This window comes from Embiotoca jacksoni, unplaced genomic scaffold (assembly GCF_022577435.1).
Source record: "Embiotoca jacksoni isolate LCO1_2020_lvr unplaced genomic scaffold, fEmbJac1.0.p SCAF_10, whole genome shotgun sequence".
NCBI lineage: Eukaryota > Metazoa > Chordata > Actinopteri > Embiotocidae > Embiotoca > Embiotoca jacksoni.
The window spans coordinates 6,026,512-6,032,867 of NW_027185230.1; positions in this window are offsets into that span (position 1 = coordinate 6,026,512).

Below are 6,356 nucleotides of genomic sequence, written 5' to 3' on the forward strand. Positions count from 1 at the left end.
GTGCTGTATTTTGTTCCAGGACTCAGGGACTTCAGAGTGTCAAATGCTTTTGACAGATCAATAAAAAAAAGTGCTCCAGACATTAATATAATCTCATTTAAAACCATTGTAACAGAAGTTACAGTCCTGCGGCCTGCTCTGAAATCAGACCGAAATGCGCTCAACATGGAAGCTCTGGACAGAAATACCTTCAATATACAAAACAATCATTTCATTCAAACACATCCTCTGCTGCAGGGATTCAGTCTTAGACCTTTAAGTCATCTGATGGACAGATCTGCATTTTTAGTGCATTCCAACCCCCTCCTTCACATTTTAAGACATAATTTAAAAAAAATCTGGTGGCTGTCTCCCCTCAAACAATGAGCTTCTGAATTTGCTCTTGTGAATTGAACGTTGAATGAATTTCAAGAATGTGATGAGCAGAAGAGGCGTATTTTCTCCCTTGTATGTGTAGATCATAACGAAATGCAGCTCATTTCGAGGTAAGTGGAAGCTCGAGTGTTCATTATGTGGGTAGGATCCCGCAATACAATCCACATTGTTTGTCGTGCACATGTAGCTGAAGTGTAGGAGGTTAGAACAGACAAATGCATGAGTCAAAATCACATCCACAGTTCGTATGGAGTTAAAACTAAGGGCTTGTTGTTGTCGAAGGACGGAGGGCTGCCGATGTGTCTGCCACGTGATGTTTTATGAAGGGACAGATCGGTAGACAGGCCTACAAGAAGGGGAAAAATAAACTGCATACTGTAGGTGGTATAATTTTTCAAATTAAAATTGTTAGAGAAGGGACATCATGTCAGTCACTCACACACACTGACGCACGCACACACACACACACACACACACACACACACACACACACACACACACACATCTAACAGGAGGTAGGTCCGTGTATCCAGATGGCAGAAGAAAGCCTGAGGTCAATTTTAATGAGCACAGCTAATTACCACATGACTGTTCTATCTGTCCACTCTCTGTGGACTGTTGGCCTGTAACAGGGTATTAAACAGGAAGTAAAGGCAGGAACTCCTACACCCTACAACTGACACAAACACACACACACACACACACATACACCAGTGTTGCCAGATGTAGGATAATTATGCCCTCTGTATGATCACAATAATGGCAAAAGACCTATATAATGTACAAAAAAATGTATTATTTTGTGAAACTTTGTGTCAGTCGTTGTTTTAATTCTTTCCCAAAACAACGAATCCGTTTTCCCGCATTCTTTTCCCACGTAGATAAAATCACTCTGTTTCAACTTAGTCAAATTTCACTACAGAAAATCTTAATTCGTTCTTTTTACAATTTGTCACACACCCGGCTGAGTTACATGCGCTGCAGTAACTGGAGGCTTCTCTGTGTGCAGCCGGAAAGCTAGCGGCAAGCATTAACCTGGCTGTGAGGCATTAATGGAACATTTTAGTAACAGGAACTTACCTCTGTTTGTTATATATTTGTTCAAATTGTTTTTATAAAATGGGAATTGAAAAAAGTATCTTTCAGGAAACGTTATCGAAGTCAAAGTGTCAGTAGCAAAGTATTGAACATTTTTTTAACGCTGCCCAGCCCAAAGTGGCGCATGCCGAAAACATAAAAACAGGAGTAAAGCATGTTTTTTTTTTTTTTTGGATGTTACAGTGATAAATTGAAAATTTAGGCTACAGTGAAGAATTATTGAAGTTACTGTTGAGCTCAGTCACCAAACTGCACATGCACAGATTTTGCTTTCTTTAAATCAGCCGGTATCTCAGCATCATTGTTTTGACATCTATAAGTGTTTATCTCGCGATTGAATTCCTGCAACAGACCTTACGACGCACAGAGACACACTCACTTACATAAACACACAAGCATGTGCAGCACACGCACACTCCTTTGCTGCTTACTATTGTGTTTGTCTGCACTCAGACGGGCAGGAAGGAAAAGCCATTAGTCACTGAGGTGCCATCAACCGCTGTTTAATTGTTTCATTTATCTTCCCTGTGCTGCTGAACCCTGCGCTGCTGCTCGGATTCACCGGAGACCCTCAGGAGCACTCCGACAAATACAAGTATATTATCATTTATTGCAGCTAATGGTCGTCTATCTCCCGATGTAAGTGTGTCTGATAGAAGTTGAAAAGTGGTCAGTCGGTTGCCGGCTACACTGCAACACCAGTTGAGTTTCATGTCGCTCAGCTCCACAGAATGTTAACGAACTTCTTGCAACTTCTTGGTGAGGAAGTTGATGAATGTTTAGAGGACCTTACAATCTGTAGGATTCGTCCTCTGAGGTCCAGTAATGTCTGTAGAAAATTACATGACAATCCATCTCGTAGTTGGACAGATTTTTTTAGTCTGAACCAAAGTAGTGGACTGTAGATTACCATATCTAGAACCACCAATGTGGCTATGAAAAAAAACAATCTAAATTTGAGTGATTACAACATGTCATTGTTTCCCTTCATTACTTTCTGTTACCAAAAGTATTTTTGGAGCTCGTGTACTTCCCATTTGTGCTTCATTGTCCTCTGACAGTATTTTCTAAACCGTAACAAAAGAGTGACAAAAAAACATTTCAATATAATGTTTCATCTCTCTGTGTTTCTCTCTGGAGCTCTACCAAGAACAGGCTATTTGGTGCGTGCATTGATGCTCTCTCTTCTGATTGGCTGACTCTTTTCTGAGTGACACATGTCCAGCCCAACCACAGGTTTTCTTCAGTTTTGTAGCTGGCTAGTTTCGCAATAGAATGACTACTCAGTGGGGTTTTCTTTCACATTAAAGGTGTGACAGTGGCTCATGCTGAGACCAGACGTGAACATTTGTGACATCACAAACTTATGGAAGTCCAAACGGTGCAGTCACTAAATACAGGCTATGTGAATTTCTCCTTGGATAGAACATTTTGACACTTTCACAGTACTTATGTAGCATTTACACCTGGAAATGGAAATCGGAATTTAATATGGGACCTTTAAGTTAGACAAATGCAGCAGCCACTTTTAGTTTTCCTAAAGTCTTTCCATTGATAAAATCTTGACCCAGGTGCTCCCAACACTGAATTAACTCAATAGCTTACTACGCATGAAGACTATTTCAGGACTGTCATCCTCTTGTGACCCTCATTATAATTTCAAAATGAAAATCAAGTGTTGTTCCATGATGTTGCAATTGTAATGTGAGAGGGAGAGCGGGAGAGCTCGAGAGGAAACAGGGGAGTCAGACGAGTGGTTGGGAGTACCGTTGAGTAAAAGCATCCCTCTACAAACCCCTCCACCCCCCCCCCCCCCTTTTTTTTTTTTTTCTTTTTCTCTCATTGACATACTCTCACTCTGTCTTTTAAACACTTTCAACTACTCTAACTCTTCCGTCTCTCATATCGCTCCGCTCCATCTCGCCTCCCTCCTCTCTTTGGGACCGCAGTCATTAATTTCAACATCACGGAACAACACTTGACCTGTTTTGAGCTGCTGGGGTAATGGCTCCGTCTCTGGTGACGTCCGCTTGGGAAGAAGAAGAGGAGGTGAAATAGGAGGGGAAGGGAACTATTAAAAACACATCAGTGAGCTGCACTGTTGCACCGTGCCGACATGTTCCTTCACTACCGAGTGCCGTACACAGGCGCCATGAACACTGTCCTCACGTAGTAAATACTCACTTAGAGCACCAACTGTGTATCAATATAGTAGCAAACAAATGCAGTTGGCAGTAGGAACCTCTTGGCTTTGGGACGAGGGCCAGAGACAACGTAGGGAAGTTGTAAATTATGTGTGTAATGAAATAAAACTAAAATTCAAAATTCACTCAATATGTATTTTAGGTTTGGGTTACTCTGCACTGTTAAAGGTAGAGCCAGTGGTTCTAATCCAATACACTCCTTGTTTTGTATTTAGTGAATGTCTCCTTGTGGTCCGCTAGCTGTCCATTGTTCCCTCCCGTTGGAGAAAAAGAGGTAGTGGGAGCGGGAGGGACAGTAAATCTGGCACATGCTGATGTTCTGTACAACCAAAAGAGGAAAACATCAGAATAACAAAAGTTGAAAAGGCAGTGCGATGATTAGGCAAGGGCAGGGAGCTGCATTAACATCAGCGAGGCTTTCAAACGGTGGAGAGATGGATGCAGCGGTTGCTTTGTATCGGCTTGACAGATGGGAAAAATGTTGTTTCATAGAATTTATCAGTCCGTTTTGTTTTGTCTAATTTGCTATTGTTTATCAAAGATAATCCCAACTGGCATAAGTAGCAAGCAGGCATACCTGTGTCACATTTGTCTATCAGGTAACACTAAATTATGTAAAATTACTGTGCTAGCACAGTGGGATTTTTTTTTTTTTAACTGAACAGCTAAGTCTTGTTAATTCTTACTCCACTGGGTTTTGGGTGTTGTGTTTGTGTTCTTCCCTGTCGTTCATTTGATGACATTTTATATTATAATGTTTGTTGTGCTTTAGGCTTGAGAATGAGACATCGAGTCCTGCGTCATGTAAAGCTGTAATGTCTAGCCAGCCCGGTTTTTAGCGTGCGTCCATACATTTTGGGGGGGGCGGGGTTTCTGAAGGAACACTGACGGGTGGAGTGTATTTGTTTGGCTGTTGAGTTCAGATATTAACAGTCTTTCATCAGAATCGCGGACTCCGCTTTGAACTACCTCCTGCCTGCAGATGTGTCACTTTGTAATCGATTTATTATTTACCAGTCATTTGATATTGTTCCTGGTTTAACTCGAACGTTCATGAAATGTAATATTTTGGACGTAAATAGGTTTTTTTGTTTTGTTTTTTTCAAAATAAATACGTTTATGCTCAGTTAGTAATATAAATACGGCGTCCTCTATCAAGTAACCTCCACTCAAATATATATAAAACGAATCTTTAGTCATGCCCCACCATCAGTGATGAAGCATCCTAGCGGACATGTGGTGTTTTTACCCTCAATCTGTGCTGTTTGCTTGGTGTGACAGAGCTCTGTGAAAAGAATGTTTAGCCTCAGCTGTTGGGAAAGCTGCCTGCCCAACACACTCAGATATGGACACAACAAAAGCAGGCCTGTTTCTTTTACAGCTTTAGCTGTGCTCGCGCAGTCCGAATTAAGAGGTCAGGACACTTCTCTAATCGTCCACCTTAATGGCCATAATTTACACATAGTAAACTGTGCCATTCATTTAAATAAGAAGGCAAGCAGACGAATAGTCAAGCTGAATATTTCAGCTTAATTGAAAATGTCATTTCACATCAAATGACTTTGTATATAATGTAATAAATTTGAATTTGGGTGTTTATTTTGTATTACGTATGCTGCAATCCTTACTTTAACCCCATGCAATGAGCACAACGAGTGATCTCCCAGAAAGGCACATGTTTATTCTGGAATCAGAGTTAAGTTAGCCAAGGCAAGGTCAGTGGAGACAAACAGTGGGGATGAATGAGCAGCAGTATAGAGGCGTGATTATATAAGCACCCTGTAATGATAACCAGAGCAGTGCAAGTGGACCCACTTCGCTAGATTCATTCATTAGAACATATAAACTGCAACCAAAGAGAAAACTCGTAAAAACACCAATTCACAGCACAACAATATTGAGAAAGTGAATAATTACAGGAGGTGGAAAACTGACTGCAACATGTCAATAAAACACAGTAGCCCTGCAGTGCATGACAGTTTTTCGACTGGATGGTTTTTGTGGTTTTAAGTTTATAAAATCTTTAATCTAAACAAACAAGTCTAAAAGGGTAATAAATCCTATTGTATTGAATAGGGATTAATTATTCTAAAGATTCAGTCGAACCCACTTAATAAGCACTTTTTCCAAATGCTAGTCATTTGTAAGAGTGTTGTCTTATTTCAATGCTACATCCTTGTGTCCTCCATGCTGAGTTTATTTTCCCCCAGAATGTATTCCAGTGGGAGTGTAGGAGGAGATATTTGTCTTCGCACAATTAGTGAAGATAACAGCAGTTACATCATTGGGACTTACAGTGAAAGTCCTCTCACAGTCAACGTCTAAAACAAACCTCACGAAAACATCTTTTTTTTTAGAGACTGAAGGATGGGCTTTGTGTTTAGCTGCAACTGATGGACTGAGTAGGAGTTAGACTGTGATTTCCATCAAAGCTTTGTTGTAACTTCCTCTTGGGGATTGGATGGTTTCAAGAAAAGATGTAATTAAGTAAAATATCCACAGTAAAGTCTTCCTGAATATGATAAACTAGGTGTAATTCAAGAGATGTACACATGGGAAATATTTCCCAACAGTAGACATCAAATGTGACAAGAGGCCCAAAATATTATTAAGTGCTTCCTGGCAACAACAAATTTCAGTACCATTGAAGCACAATGCTGAGAAGAATGTTTGACGGGC